We start from the raw sequence: 16194 nt of genomic DNA on the forward strand, positions 1-16194 counted from the left end.
TTAAAGGCACTGGACACTATTGGTACTTGTCAAAGACTAGCCTTCACAGTTGGTGTATCTCCACATATGCATAACATAACAGAACCTGTGAACATTTGAGCTCAATCGGTCATCGAACTTGCGAGATAATAACAATGTTGTATACCATCAACCTCTCCCCATTACTCGTTACCAAGAAAAGTTTTATGCTAATAACTATTTTGAGTAGTTACCAGTAGTGTCCACTGCCTTTTAAAAAGAAATAAAGTAAAAATGTATAAACCAAACAAAATGTATCAACCAAACAATATAAAATAAAGGGTGGTCAGAATAATTTGCTGCTTTACTCAAATACACCGATGTTTGTGTGTGCACTTTCTGAGTTCCCGAGCTCTGAGAAAAAATACTCAGGTGGGAATCGAACCCACGACCCATGCAACTCTAGAGCAGTGTCTTACATAATAGACCACAGAGATTGCCCTGAGGAAGGGAAGATCGAATCCTTTAAACACAATTGTGTGAATAAAAAGGAGTTTTTAGTTGCTTTTGTAACTAATTCGATGACCAATTGAGCCAAATTTTTTCACATGTCTGTTATTTTAAGCACATTATGTTGGGATACATGAAGTGTATTGAAATCCTGTCAACCGTCACCCGACAATAAAACATTGGCCTACACAGGACATCCACTAACCTGTGGATACACTGCATATAAGTCTGGTCATCGTGTGTACCCTAAAATAAATTGCTGGCAAACATTTTGGTTGTGCTTATTTTGCCCTCCTGTTGCCCTCGACTAGTGCAAATTTTATAAAATCTGCGAGGGGTGCAGCTCATCCACCCGTCCCGATAACCCTAAACGCACAACCTTACCCCAACCCAGCACCCAACCCTTCCTATACATACGTGGTAATGTGTCGAAAGGGAACAACCAAAAGAAGACCTTTTGTTTTGCATTTGTTAAAACCCACTTTTTTTTTTTTTTTTTTTTTTTTTTTTTTTTTTTTCATCTGTCTACTTGAATAGTGTTTAATAGTCGGCCATTTGTATTCGGAGCGCGTTGTCTTTTAATTGATAGGTATAATACACACAACGTGATTGAATAGCCGATTTATGTTCACTCAATCTTTAAACGGTCCGATTTTTAGATTTTTAGGTCAGGCAAATCTGATTGACGTAGGCTTTAATGTTCTCAACTTCGATTTAGTTGTTTACCCATCTATATATAATGCAATTAAAAGCCGTTGATTGACAGACTTACGTCCTTTTTTACTTTTCATTGAATGATGATAATCATGAGAATCATTTATCCAGAGTTTCTTGCGTTGAGCACTTGTGGGTTGTTGAGCAGTGAAGTCGACAGCATTCGTTTGATATTTTGACTGGTAAGTCCGCTTTTAGCTCTACCGTAAATGTATTTGAAAATAATCATTTCGCTGGTGTTTGTGTCTCTGTTTTTCTTGAACGAATTGTGAAAGGAACATTTCAGAGTTGGTTGTTGCTGAACAAAACAGTTGCTGGCATTGTAAGTACTTTATGTGACTACCCCCCCCCCCCCCCACCCACCCCATCCATAAACTGACAAACACGTATCAGTTGGAGATTGATTGGGAATCCTTGGGTCATGGGAAAGAAAGGGAAAAACTTATTGCAGTTTTTGGCATCGAATGAAAAAATGGTTAAAACGCTCACTGAGCGATAAACTCCAAACGGGAAATTAGTTTTATTTGGTTCTTTTCAAATCAAACAGCAATATTAAAGGCAGTGGACACTATTGGTAATTACTCAAAATAATTATTAGCGTAAAACCTTTCTTGGTGACGAGTAATGGGGAGAGGTTGATGGTATAAAACATTGTGAGAAATAGCTCCCTCTGAAGTGCCATAGTTTTCGAGAATGTGATTTCGAGACCTCAAGTTTAGAACTTGAGGTCTCGAAATCAACTGTCTAAACGCACACATTTTCGTGTGACAAGGGTGTTTTTTCTTTCATTATTATCTCGAAAGTTCGATGACCGATTGAGCTCAAATTTTCACAGGTTTGTTTTTTATGCAAATGTTGAGATACGCCAACTGTGAAGGCAATTCTTTGACAATTACCAATAGTGTCCACTGTCTTTAAGGGATGTTTTCTAGTGTCATTATCATTAGACCATGTAAGGTTTAAGTAAGTCTGTAATCTTAGAAGAGTTTTAAACTTACCAATCAGTAAAGTTTATATGACTTTGATTTGGAACATATCGGAGTGAGAGCTGGTGTGCATTTAATGATTATAACCACTGTTAAAACCTAGTCAGAGCCCAGTCTTTACTGCGTAGAGTTACTTGATTGCAGATTACTATGGCCGCTGTTATGGGGATAATACATGGTTTGGTTATACGATATAAGTAGAGGAAGGTTCCACTTAGTTGCTGGCAAGTTATTATAAACACCAAGCTGGCAACAGCCAAACTCTCTTATACAAACATTGGTTTAAAAACGTCTATCCTTATGAATTGCACAAATCAAGAAATAGTGACTCGGTATAAACTAGACAACAATATTTAATTATAGTTGTTTTTAAATCGGCGGTTGTGTTCCAACCCATAATATTGCTTATGAATTGCACAAATCAAGAAGTAGAGATTCAGTAACTAGACAACAATATTTATTCTAGTCGGCGGTCGTGTTCGAACCCATAATAGTGTGATTGCAAGTGCTGCAAACGGTCGGCCATTTTGTGGATTCAGACATCGACAACTCTTCTTCCCTAAAAATACCATTTCTATTTGAAGGAACACGTTGCCTTGGATCGGTCGAGTTGGTCTTTGAAAAGCGTCCTGTAACCGTTTGTTATAACATCGATATGGTTAGAAAGATGTTGTAAAAGTAGAATACAATGATCTACACAAATACGCCTCGAAATTGCGTGGTTTTCGTTTAACCTCGTCGAAAAACACGGTCGGCCATTTATGGGAGTCAAAACTTTGACTCCCATAAATGGCCGACCGTGTTAGTTCGCGACGTAAATTGAAAACCGTGCAATTTTGAGTGATACTTGTGTGGATCATTATATTCTACTTTTAAAATATCTTTCTAACCATATGCATTTCATAACAAACTGTTTCAAACGCTTTTCAGAAACCAACTCGTCCGATCCAAGGCAACCTGTTCCTTTAAGTTTAAGCCAGCAAAGAGAACACTCTTTTAAAGGCACTGGAAACCATTGGTTACTACTCAAAGTAGTTGTTAACATAAAAACTTACTTGGTAACAAGCAATGGACAGCAGCTGTGGATAATATAAACCTTTGTGAGAAACGACTCCCTCTGCAGAATAAGACTTTGAGGTCCCGAAATCAAGCATCTGAAAGCACTCAACTTCGTATGACAAGGGCGTTTTTTTCTCTCATTATTATTACAAGCAACTTCGACAACCATGCAACTGAGTTCAAATTTCTACAGGTTTGTAATTATGTGCTTTTGTTGAGATACACCAAGTGAGAGGACTTCTCTTTGACAATAACCAAAGATGTCCAGTGTCTTTAAGGGACGAATTCAAAATTAAACAATCGGTAACTCGGGGTAAATCTTCATTTCCCCACCGGGGTATTACAGAAAAATGCAGAAAAATGTCATTTTGTTAAAACCAACATTTTTGTAACGGAATAATGCATTTTCCATCTTCCTGCGAACAAAATCTGCATTTTCCTCCCTCCCCCCCCCCACCACATATTTAACCATGAAAACATCCTTTCGGGCAATAGTAATTTGGTTTACTTATGTTGTCTCTGACAAAAATTGCTATTGTGTTCCATTGCTATTGGTATTTTTCAGCTAGCAATTAACAGACGCAATTTGCATCCCATTGTGTGTTTGTTCATTTGATTCTTGTCACTCTCTGTAGGCCCTACTTAGAGATAATTGTAGTTAACTTAACTTTGCCACAAATGTGAATTGGAAACCAGCAAAGCTACGTTTGACCTAAAGTTGTGTTTCATGTTTGGTTGGGTTCTAAATCATCAGTGGACACTTAAAAGCCGACATAATTGACAGCGCAGTACTTAACGATTTGCATAGCTTTATTAGTTGGCATAGTTAAACAAAAAAATTCAGTAGGATAGGTGGTTTTTAAGAGTCAGTTCAGGTAAATAATTGACATAGTTGCTCACGGTCAAAAAATGAATTTTTTGTATACTTTGTGGGTGGAAGGGCCTTGGGGTGCAAGTAAACAAAATTGCATTTTCAATTCTATATATAGCCCGTTGCCATGGTTACGGCTCATTTGTTTTTTGGCCATTTTAGGCCGATTTGGGGGTCTGAAAAACTGGTTTTAAGCTCATATTTACAAATCCACCCCACCAAAATGCAAACCTTTTATACCACTACAAAGTATCATCCTTGGTCTTCTTTGAGAAAAAAAAATATTGCTTTAAATATCACCCTTGTGCTATTTTTGCATCAGGCATTACAGTATGTTTTTAGAACTTGCAAAATCGACATTTTTACCCTATTTTTGGACCCCAAAATGTCAACTTGCCAGGGGTCTCTGTATTAAAGACAACTTGTAAGGAATACAATTGCCCGAGTTTTACTTACCAGAAATAAAAAGACAAATTTTGGCCCTGATCAAAACCGAAAGGAAAATATTCTTAGACCCCTGAAAAATGAAATTTTGAGGGCAAAAAATATGGTAAAAATGGTGATTTTGCAATTTCTAAAAACATACTCTAATGCACGTTCTAAAAATAGCACAAGGGTGAAATTTATAGCAATATTTTTTGTCTCAAGTAAAGCCAAGGATGATACTTTTTAGTGATGGAAAAGGTTTTATGAAATATTTTTGTTTTTTGGTGTGGTGGAGTTGTAAATGTTAAAAAAAAAACAGTTTTTTCCGACCCCCAAATCGGCCTAAAGTGGCCTAAACACAAAATAACTGTTACCATGGCAACGTGTTATATTATGATTTGAAATGTAAATGTTGTTTATTTGGACCCCAAGTCCCTACCATCCACAAAGTATAAGAAAAATATTCATTTTTTTTTTTTTTTTACCGTGGACACGTATGTCGATATTATGTGAAAAACCCTTAAAAGGCATTTTTCACGTTTTGGGAAAAAAGTCTAGTTTTGAGGCAGTAATGTCACAACAGGATACAATTGCCCTAGTTTTTGACACCACATATGAAAATACCAATGTTGGCCCTAATCACAGCCAAAAGGAAAATTTTCTGAGACCCCTGGCAAAATGACATTTTGGGGTCCAAAAATAGGGTAAAAATTTCGATTTTGCAAGTTCAAAAAACATACTGTAATGCATGATGCAAAAATAGCACAAGCAATATTTTTTTTTTCAAGGAAGGCCAAGCATGATACTTTGTAGTGATATAAAAGGTTTTTTGAAATAATGTTGCATTTTGGTGAGGTGGAGTTGTAAATATGAGCTCAAAACCAGTTTTTCAAACCCCCAAATCGGCCTAAAATGGCCAAAAAACAAAATGAGCCGTTACCATGGCAACGGGCTTTATATAGAATCGAAAATGCAATTTTGTTTACTTGCACCCCAAGGCCCTTCCACCAACAAAGTATAAAAAAAAATCATTTTTTGACCGTGAGCAACTATGTCAATTATTTACCTGAACTGACTCTTAACTGTAGGGTGGGTTTCAGGGGACATTCTTTGTGGCAGGACGGCTTTGTAGAGGTACTGGTCACCTGTTTCTCCTCGCCACTCACTGGCTTGGTATTTTAAAGCTATTTTGATTCATTTCTCTTTATGTATCGTCTTGTACGTTTATATGTTTATGCCAGTGGTAAGTCTAATAAAACTAAAACTAAAACACGTACTACAAACATGTTAATGTCCTACCATGAACGCTTGCGGATCGTTGTGCAGTTACCTGGAAGTTGCTTTTCATTATCTTCAAACCAAAGGTTATAGAGCGCTCTAGAACATTTGTTTCTGAAAGACAAAAGGCTTGATGACGTCACTTAATTGTGTGGAAGACAGAGAACTATTTTCCCAGGGGCCGTTGCGGACTCGACAACAACGACGAAACAGCTTGAAGCTGGGCTAGTACACCCGGTTGCTACCCTGGTTTTAAGACACCGGGTGGGATACCAGGGGCGGTTTGCAACCGTTGAAGAAAACATCATATGCCTAAGTCACCAAAGGACACTTAAAATCCGAACGAATTTACTGCACAGTACTAAATGATTTGCATACCTTTGTTAATTAGCATAGCTATGGATACAATGGCAAGACTCAATACAAACATGTTATCCTGCAATCAATGCTTACGAAACGTTGTGCAGTGAAATTGCCTGAAAACGCTTTTAATTCTTCAGGCACAGGTGGCCTCATAAGCCCCACTTCAAGGTGTGGGCAACAAAGAAATAATATTCCAGGGGCCGTTGCAGCCATACTCATGGGACTGAAACAGCATTACCCCATTTGCAGTCATTACGGATGAAGGTTTGGGTATCATCAATCAGTAGAACGACGGGCACTACATCCCCCAACTCTACGAAGTAGTCATGGTTTTGCTTAAGGACCCGACTGTCACGACCGGGACGCGACCCCACACTCTGCTGATCAATCACCAAAGGCTAGGTTGTAATATAAGCGTCTGCAACGATCAAGAACTGTTTGCAAATACCTACTGTAACGTACTGCCAGGGTCCTTGTTTGCTCTGTAGCCAAATGCAGACAGAAAAACAAACAAACTCAAATTCCGTTTAATATGAAACACACCGATTTATTTAATACTTCGAGAAGGACAACTTGTTCAATGCTCACTCACTGAACTCAACATTTGATCTGTCTACACATCTTAATCATACACAATACATTGTATAGAAAAGGCGCCAAAACAACGCATCCGGTCCGCGCACCTGGATAATCTCTAATAATTATGTGTTATGTTATACATCATCGATAGTTTGTCCAATCACAGAATAGTTCACCAAAAGTTCAAGCCAGCTGCCGTGGGAGCGTTGTCCTCCAAGATCCGGCGGGGCCACTCCAACGCACCGGCGGGGCGCACAGTTTCAGTTCGTTACATCTCCCCCTCCTTAGAATCAGCCTATTCTCCGGAATAGCTGCAACAGCTTCAATACAGCAGCACATTCATAAAACAAAACAATTTATTGGGTTTCCTCGGGGAATGGTGATCGATGACGATTCTAGTCCACAACTTGGGGACACAGAATCAAGCAAGGATCCACGATCGACGGGGCTACCCTCAACAACACATTATTTACAGGTTTATTTGTTATCTACTTGAAAAGCAAAATCATTTCAATAACTAGTTTTGTCTAGAAAACAATGATGGTGTCCTCAAAGGATGTTGATCAATGTTGTTTCTGGTCCCCAAACTGGTCACACAGAAATCAAACAAAGATACAACAGACCAATGACGACGACCCGACTAAACAAAACAACAAAGTGTTCCACAACAGTTCAGTGTTAGATCCTCAAAACAAAACAATGTCCATCCAAGAGAGGACTTCTCTCCAGTCATTGTTCGTCGTAAACTGTTCTAGCTTCGGCGCCTTCAGCCGCGAACTTGGGTCATACGGTCGAACACTTGACACATTCTGTTTGGATTCCGTGTGTAGTGCCGGTGGGTCCTTGGTCGTTGGTGTCGGCGGATCCTCTGTTCATGCCGGCGGATCCCCTGTCCATGCCGGCGGGTCTTCTGTCTGTGGTGCCGGCGGGTCCTCTGTCTGTGGTACCGGCGGATCCCCTGTCTGTGGTACCGGCGGATCCCCTGTCTGTGCCAGCGGATCCCCTGTCCATGCCGACGGGTCTTCTGTCTGTGGTACCGGCGGGTCCTTAGTCTGTGGTGCCGGCGGGTCCTCTGTCTGTGCCGGCGGATCCCCTGTCCATGCCGGCGGATCCTCTGTCTGTGGTACCGGGGGATCCCCTGCATGTGGTACCGGCGGATCCCCTGTCTGTGCCGGCGGATCCCCTGTCCATGCCGACGGGTCTTCTGTCTGTGGTACCGGCGGGTCCTCTGTATGTGGTGCCGGCGGGCCCTCTGTCTGTGGTGCCGGCGGGTCCTCTGTCTGTGGTACCGGCGGATCCCCTGTCTGTGCTGAAGGATCCCCTGTCCATCCCGGCGGGTCTTCTGTCCATGCCGGCGGGTCCTCTGTCTGTGGTGCCGGCGGGTCCTCTGTCTGTGGTGCCAGCGGATCCCCAATCTGTGTGCCGGCGGATGATCTGTCTGGAGTGCCAACTGGTCCCATGTCTGTGACACTCCCGTCAACGGTAGTTGCTCTGTTTGCGGTGTATCCAGCACCAACGGATCCCCTGTCTTCTGTTGTGCTCCCTGCACCTTCGGATACTCTGTCTTCAGCGGCCTTCCTCAGTGTTGCTCCCTGCACCGGCGGATACCAACCCGTTGATGCTCCCCGCACCAACAGGTATCCTGTCTTCGGTAGTACTTCCTGTTCTCTCGGCCTTGTCTTCTGTGATGCGTCCTGCACCAGTCCGTATCCTTTCTTCAGCTTCTGTGATGCATCATGCATCCGGGGATCCGTCGGTGCCGTCCTTCGTTCCGGCGGGGCTGCTTTTGCTGGTGGATATTGCCGCTCCAGCTGAGCTGCCGTCACCCGAACATGACGGTCCTGCAGTTGATTGTCCAATGTCGTAGTTTGTGTCCTGTCAGTTTGTTGGTCGATGGTGAGATCAGTGTGCTCCGGCGAGGCAAGTTGCACTGGCGGAGCCGTCCACAACGGCGGAACAGTGGGCGTTGATGAAGCCTTCCACACCGGTGGAAGTGTAGACGTGGAGTTGAGGGACAAAGCAGTTGGATCAGGGCTGGAAAATCCATCACGACCACGAACTGCAATCCCACTGGCAAACGCCATGCAGGGCAATGTCGAGGGACTAGGGACCACATCAACAGTAGGGCATTCACCGCTCGCAACGGCCTCCCTACTTGTGGTCGCCATATCCACACAACAAAGCCCAGCATCGGCGCCAGCCACGGGACCACAGGACGGGTTTGCGTGGTGCTAACCTGCACTCTGATCCTCACTGATGGCTAAGTCACCTCTACTCCACGTCGCTTCTAATCTGGCAATCGTCTTCTCGAAGCATCTTCTGTGATACGCATCAACGACTGGTTTCGTGTCCCATGGATTCTGTCCATACTCAGGTGTGGAAATAGGAAATAGCTGATCCAATAATCTGCCGTGCCAAGGAGGCTTCCAACTCCCGAATGTCACTCCTCAATCCAAAGATGGCGTCCACAATATCAGCCGATGATGTGTACTTCGTCGTCATGTTTCAGTAGTGTTCAACATTGAATTGAGTCAAATATCCCACCAGCTGCCACCATTGTAACGTACTGCCAGGGTCCTTGTTTGCTCTGTAGCCAAACGCAGACAGAAAAACAAACAAACTCAACATCCGTTCAATATGAAACACACCGATTTATTTAATACTTCGAGAAGGACAACTTGTTCAATGCTCACTCACTAAACTCAACATTTGGTCTGTCTACACATCTTAATTATACACAATACACTGTATAGAAAAGGCGCCAAAACAACGCATCCGGTCCGCGCACTTGGATAATATCCTACAATTATGTTATACAATGTTATACATCATCGATAGTTTGTCCAATCACAGAATAGTTCACCAAAAGTTCAAGCCAGCTGCCGTGGGAGCGTTGTCCTCCAAGATCTGGCGGGGCCACTCCAACGAACCGGCGGGGCGCACAGTTTCAGTTCGTTACACTACTATCGGTCTGTTTGTAATCGGTAAACACACCTTCGAGGTCTGTAATTATAAAGACAAAGAAAAGCAATTGTATATTATCGTAAACCAATTTCTAAATCATTGTTCAAAGTCAGATGCTGCTTAAAGGCCTTGTTACACCTGGACGTTTTAACCAGCGTATGCCGACGTATGAACATTTCGCTAAAATGTTGGCATACGCTGAACTAACGATGGATGTTTGGGCAAATACGCTGGCGTCACGTCGAATAAGTTATGAATAAAGTTTGAATAAATTAAGAGCACGCTGAAACACGCTGGTATACGTCGTTATTTCTAACCTAAGAGTAACGTGCTTTGAACCTTCGTCGAACGTATTTGATGTGTTCCGGACGACCAGAGAACTTACACTGCAAATCCGTTGGTCAAAAACTTTTTTTTCAAATATCAACCGACTACATAATTGGGCATAACCTATCCAACAGTGGTTAGGCAATAACGTTTAGGACGAAACAAAATGGTCAAATCATTTTACCCAACTGTTGTGTAATAACTTTTGACCACTAGTTGGGCAAGTTTGCTTACCATTATGTTGGTTAAAATTTTAACCGTGTTGGGCAAAGGTAAACGTGTTTCTAATTTACAGCCACCGTATAATGGCGTATTGGCAGCGTTTATGGGAATCGACTTTAAAAAAAATGGGTTCACAGGAGGATTTTTACGATGTCAAATGCAGTTTTTATTTCAATCGTCGAGAGGCGACCTCTTATTAGGCAGCTACATGTGAAAGTCGGCAATACGCTGCCGCGCGCTATGCAATAGTTAGACTATCGTATGACATACGTTGTAAACGCCGGCAACATGCACGCTGCGCATTCGTTGGTGTTCATATGGATACAGTATCTAAACGGTATGGAAACGTTATATGCAATTAACTACTACGGTATGTATACGTCCAACTCGTTATGAACACGCTTTGTATACGGTCAACATTTGAAAAAAAAACTTCGATAGTTTAGCGTACGCCAACGTTTAAGAGAAATGTTCATACGTCAGCATATACGCTGGCTTAAACGTCAATGTGTGACAGGGCCTTGACACAGATACAGCTACTGCTGATGTTGCTACTGTTTACTGCTACTGTTTACTGCTTCTTCTGGGCCTAATAAACTTTCCGTGTTTGATTGATGTCCATCTCCTCTCCTCGTGTGAGAGTAAAAACCAAAATTAAAACTTAAATAGGTTTATCCAAAAATTACGTCGTTGTCAGATTCAGGGTCACCTTACATCCCTTTAAATGAATCATTCACAACATCACACAACAATCCTCGCGTGAGTGTGTCCATCTCCTCGCACTCAACAAAATTCTAAAACAGTTTAAGTGACCCAAGAAAAACTAAACGGTTTCTTCATGTCTACTTAGGTTTACTTTTTTTCTTACAGCCCAGCGTATCTTTTTACAAATGAGCTAATTGACGTTTGACATCATGGATAGAGCCGCGTCCTTTATTTGCATTCTTCTAGCGTGGAGCTCACTATCTCATGTGGCCAAGTCACGTAAGTAGTTGTTTTGAATTAGACACTACGAAAAAGAATACAAGTGACTCGTTGGCTCCCCTTTAAAACCTTTTTTAAAGAGGGCAAAAGAAGTGACTTATTGGGTGACATTGGTGAAGTACGGAGACAAGGAAGAGGAGGGGGAGAAGGAGAGAGAACGAGGAAGGGGGGTGAGGAGGATGGAAGGGGAAAGAGGAGGATGGGGAAGCAAGGATGACAACTATAATTGATTATATAACTGACATACAGATCATTTTTATTTGATTGGTGAAACTTACTTCACGTGACATTCACTATTACTCACATCCGCACCGGCGATCAAAAAGACCTAATCGCCCATGGGGAATAGCATTTCCCGTTCAACAGTTATAGGGTCATCCTTATTCCCAATGTTTTGAGCAGTTCAGCGCTGCCGCGCCAATGATAAAACAAAGGAGCACCTGTGCAAAAGGCTGTGATCCGATTTGTGCATTGCTGCCGCTACGCAGTGCTTTATGATTTTTGGTTTACAGTAATTTGTGTGATTTTTCATAATGCTATACTTTTAAAATACATCAAATGACAAAGATCTAAATCTCAATATATATTTGGTTTGCGATAACACCATGTGTGTATCTACTTGCCAGGTAGGGTTGTTCTTAGGGAACTAAGACTTCTCAGTTCTGAAAAGAACTGTTCTGCTTTATAACTATTACCAGGGCGGATGGTATAGATATACTGGACTACTACTTTAGCTTATAGGATCGTAATAACTGTACTGCCGCGGAGTCAGTTCGGAATTGGTCTCAACGTTTCGACTAGCTTGCTCTAGTCATCGTCAGATACACACATGGTGTTACCGCAAACCAAATATATATTGATACCCCACCATGCAATGCCTCAAATCCTATCTAAATCTCAGTTATGTAAAACAAATAATGAGTGGCTTTAATACGTGGAATGGAAGGAACACTATCGCTCGGTAAAATTAATGTGGAATGTTCCATTTTACTCGGCTTACGCGGCTTTGCCTTGCGATAATATTCCTCCCATTCCACTCTGAGCCACTCAATATTTGTATACTATTCTACGATGGTGTGTAGTCCCATGACACCATCAGAAAACAACTCAATTACTTACGCCATGGTACTGTTTTAAACAGTACGTTTATATTAGTGATCACTTTTAGAGGTTATAATAATAAACGGTGTTGTATTTGTAAAGAGAGACGGGAAGGTGAGAGAGCGGGTCCACCACTCAATAAAGGACGAGCATTTGCCAATTAATACATTTCGATAACAATAAATTCACAAGCCAATGATGTTTATATGAAAATCTCTTCTATACAGGTTTTAATACTTCCAACCCATAGAAAACAAACACAAAGTTACAACACTACAGTATACACTGCATGTAGCCTATATTACATAGTGCACAAAGTTCACATAAAGGTCAGCACAAACAGATGCTAACGGACGCACGTGTGGCGGTTCTGCCTGGCAAATACACGGTTTTACAAATAAAACGATCCAAATAGAGAGCTACAAAATTACAATAATTTGATGTGGGTCAAAACACAAAATAATACTCACAAATATCTCTTAGACCTTATCCCTCCCAGATAATAGGTTTTTGGAGCATGGCCAGAGCCATGCTCCCTAAACAAATAGAGAGAAACACAGACCAAATAAATTAGTTGCTCTTCCAAGTCAAAACTATAGAAAAAGAGGGTGATTAACACGTGACAATACCAAAAGTTAACTTTGAAAAAGTCAAACATTGAGGGCGCACTTGGTGGATCCCTACATATACAAGACTAATAAATATACTGAGTACATGCATGTATTTTTCTGAATTAGCTCATGAATTTTTTTCAGCATTTGAAACCCAGAGTTCATGGTTACGAACACTTTTATATTGAGGTTGATTTGTTATTCTTTTAGAATCGCTGTGCGGCTCGCCGTCTATCAACGTAACTGACGACGTCATGATAGAACTAAGTATTATAAGTCCTGGGTCACACATATACACATGTGTATGGTTGATTACTAGTAGTCCTGGCTTGATAACAACGATCAATTTGACTCGCTTGAGTTCTGCACCGGGCCACCAGATCTTAATTGGAGAGGGACACAACCGTTCGGATTCATCGTCTTTGGTGAATGACGTTTATAAGCAGAATCATCATGTTAAGCTAGTTTTCGTCAAGACAAATGAAATTTGGATTCAATTCTCATCTCAGTTGTTTCATGGGTATTCCGTTAACGAGACCATAGTTCTGTTTGCGCAGAACTACACTGGATGGAAAGGTTAGTTGTTGTATAAAGTAGTGAATAATAATAATAGCAACAACAAATTATTATATAGCGCATTTCACAATAACCGTATATCAACGTGGTTTATATTAGTGCCCTGGTCATAGGGCCAATAACATCCATGTAATGTTTCTCAGCTCCCTGGGGAGTATACAGCCCTGAGCTGCCTATAAGGCGCTTGTGGCTTTTTCATACACAATATCAACCTCTACCCTCACAGGTACCCATTTATTCCCCTGGGTGAAGAGAAGCAATTATAGTAAAGTATCTTGCTCAAGGACACAATTGTCACGACCGGGATTCGAACCCACACTCCGGTGAATCAGCACCAGAACTTGAATACGATGCTCTAAATCACTCGGCCATGACACTCTACAATGATAAAGGATTATAAATTGACCTTGAATCTGACAACTTTGTATTGTTTGGAAGAAAAGAACAAAAAATAGTTTTGAAAGGAAGTGTAGTCTTTGGAAGCTTTCAAGCGTTCCAAAATACGGCCATTTCTAATTTAACAACATTCAAATAAAATATCACTTGATTTGATTCAGCGGAGTGCGATGGAAACCAGATGCTGTGTTTGCCTGAATTGAAGTGCCTGTCACCAGATGCTGTTTGCGATGGTACGTTCGACTGCTCAAATTACATCGACGAAATTGGTTGCGGTAAGTTACCATCATGTTTCAAAACTTGTAAACTTATGTTGTTATGATTATGAGTATTGGTGGTTTGTTTAGCGTTGTTTTAATCCATATGCATCGATGTGTGTAAGCACTGTATAAATTAATGGTTTTTCAAAACACCCCATGCAGTCCGTAGACTAAAATGCAAAGTGAGTGTTCATCACACTAAAATATTTAAAACGATAAACATATTCATCATTTATTATTCATAACAGATCACGGGTATACACTATAAAGGGACAGTGATTTGGTTACATGGCAGGAAAATTTCTGCCAGCAACATTCGTACAATATCAATGGTAGACGAACGGAGTCAATTAATCAGTTAATCGGACAAATCAATTACTTAACCCTGGCCAGATCTTATACGCCTAAATATCTTTAGCTGATTCATGTCACACGTCATAGAGTAACAGTGGTTCAGCTTCATCTACACGCATTTAATTTCACGCGTTCCTCAAATCAACTGAAGCCATACTTCACTACCTATTTACAACTGATGAAATTTGATTTCAGACGTATGTGGAAATCGCAGCGTTTCCTTAAATTGGAGCAAGCCAATGACAATTTGGACCAAGATAAACCCACATGAACAGATTGTTGCAATTTTCACCGGAGTGTATCCAGATGGAATCGAGTCCTCAAAACCCACACCACTTTACAACTTGCATGTAAATCAGGACACAGGGTCAGCCCGTATTGACTGCGTCTGGGCAATACATGCGCCTAACGGGACGAAGATTAAACTTGAAGTGTTTTACTACAAAGGAGAAGGCATGCTCCTCAGCGTTTTTGACGGGAATGATCCTGTCTATGGAACACCAATCCTGGTCAAAGACTCACCGCCTCATCATTACGAGGGTCCAGTGTCTGTGCTTTCTCACCAGCCACAAATGACGATTGTTCTGAGAAGTATGAAGGAATCATCATACATCAGTGAAGTGAGACTAGTCTTGACACCTTACGAAACCATTGGTAAGATAAGAAAACAACTCAAATCAGTTCATTTTATTTTTAGTTGTCCTGCAATGGAGGAAAAGGCCTTAGCGTACACACAATAAAAACCAGAAACTACTGAATGATAGATAAACTAATCAATAAACCACATAGTATAAACCACAATGGAATCAAATGGAAGCGAGTGATTATTGTAAATAACGTCTGGAGTGAGGAGACTGACAACGTATAATTTTGACTATGTTTGTTAATGCAAGTCGCCAGACACACAAGGCTTGAAGGCGTGTGTGCAACAATTACTTTATTCCAGAGGCGATTACCATACACTCCTAGTATAGGGCTGAAACAAGGTTACCCTTTTTCCATCCATTTGGATGTAGGGTTGGGTATCATCGATCCGAAGGCTGGCTGTAAGTACAGAAAGCACTACCTCCCCAATCTTACGTAGCAAGTGTCACGACCGGGACTCGAACCCACACTCTGTTGATCAAACACCATGCTTACATCCGGTGCTTTTAAACGCTCGGCCATGACATGCCTTGTAGGGGTTGAGGTACCTAGCGTCCCAAACGTCCCCCATTAAGTTTAGTAGATTGAAGGAACTTCTAAATATTATTTTTCAATGACATCCACTTTCAGATTGTAAAGACGAGGAGTACACATGCTCGTTTGGTGTAGAGTGCCTCCAGTCCACGTCTCAAGTTTGTGATGGAGTTAGAGATTGCACTTTCAGTGAGGACGAGTTTGGATGTGGTAAGTACTAACAACGAAAACGTGTACCAACGAAAGCCGTTTATCTTTATACTAATGTAGTATATAGACGTGGATAATCCAAGTAACACGCGTCTTCCTAAACACCTGAATTAAACAAGTCTTACGAAATATCTTAATTAGTTGCTTAGCTATCCTTGTGTAACTACATAGTTACACGAGGATAGGACAGTCTAAACTTATTGACCGCGATGTCCCTATTGTTAAATACATTGTGATGTAGATAGGAGGATTGCGCAACAACATGA

Source organism: Asterias amurensis, chromosome 10 (genome assembly GCF_032118995.1).
Source record: "Asterias amurensis chromosome 10, ASM3211899v1".
Lineage (NCBI taxonomy): Eukaryota > Metazoa > Echinodermata > Asteroidea > Forcipulatida > Asteriidae > Asterias > Asterias amurensis.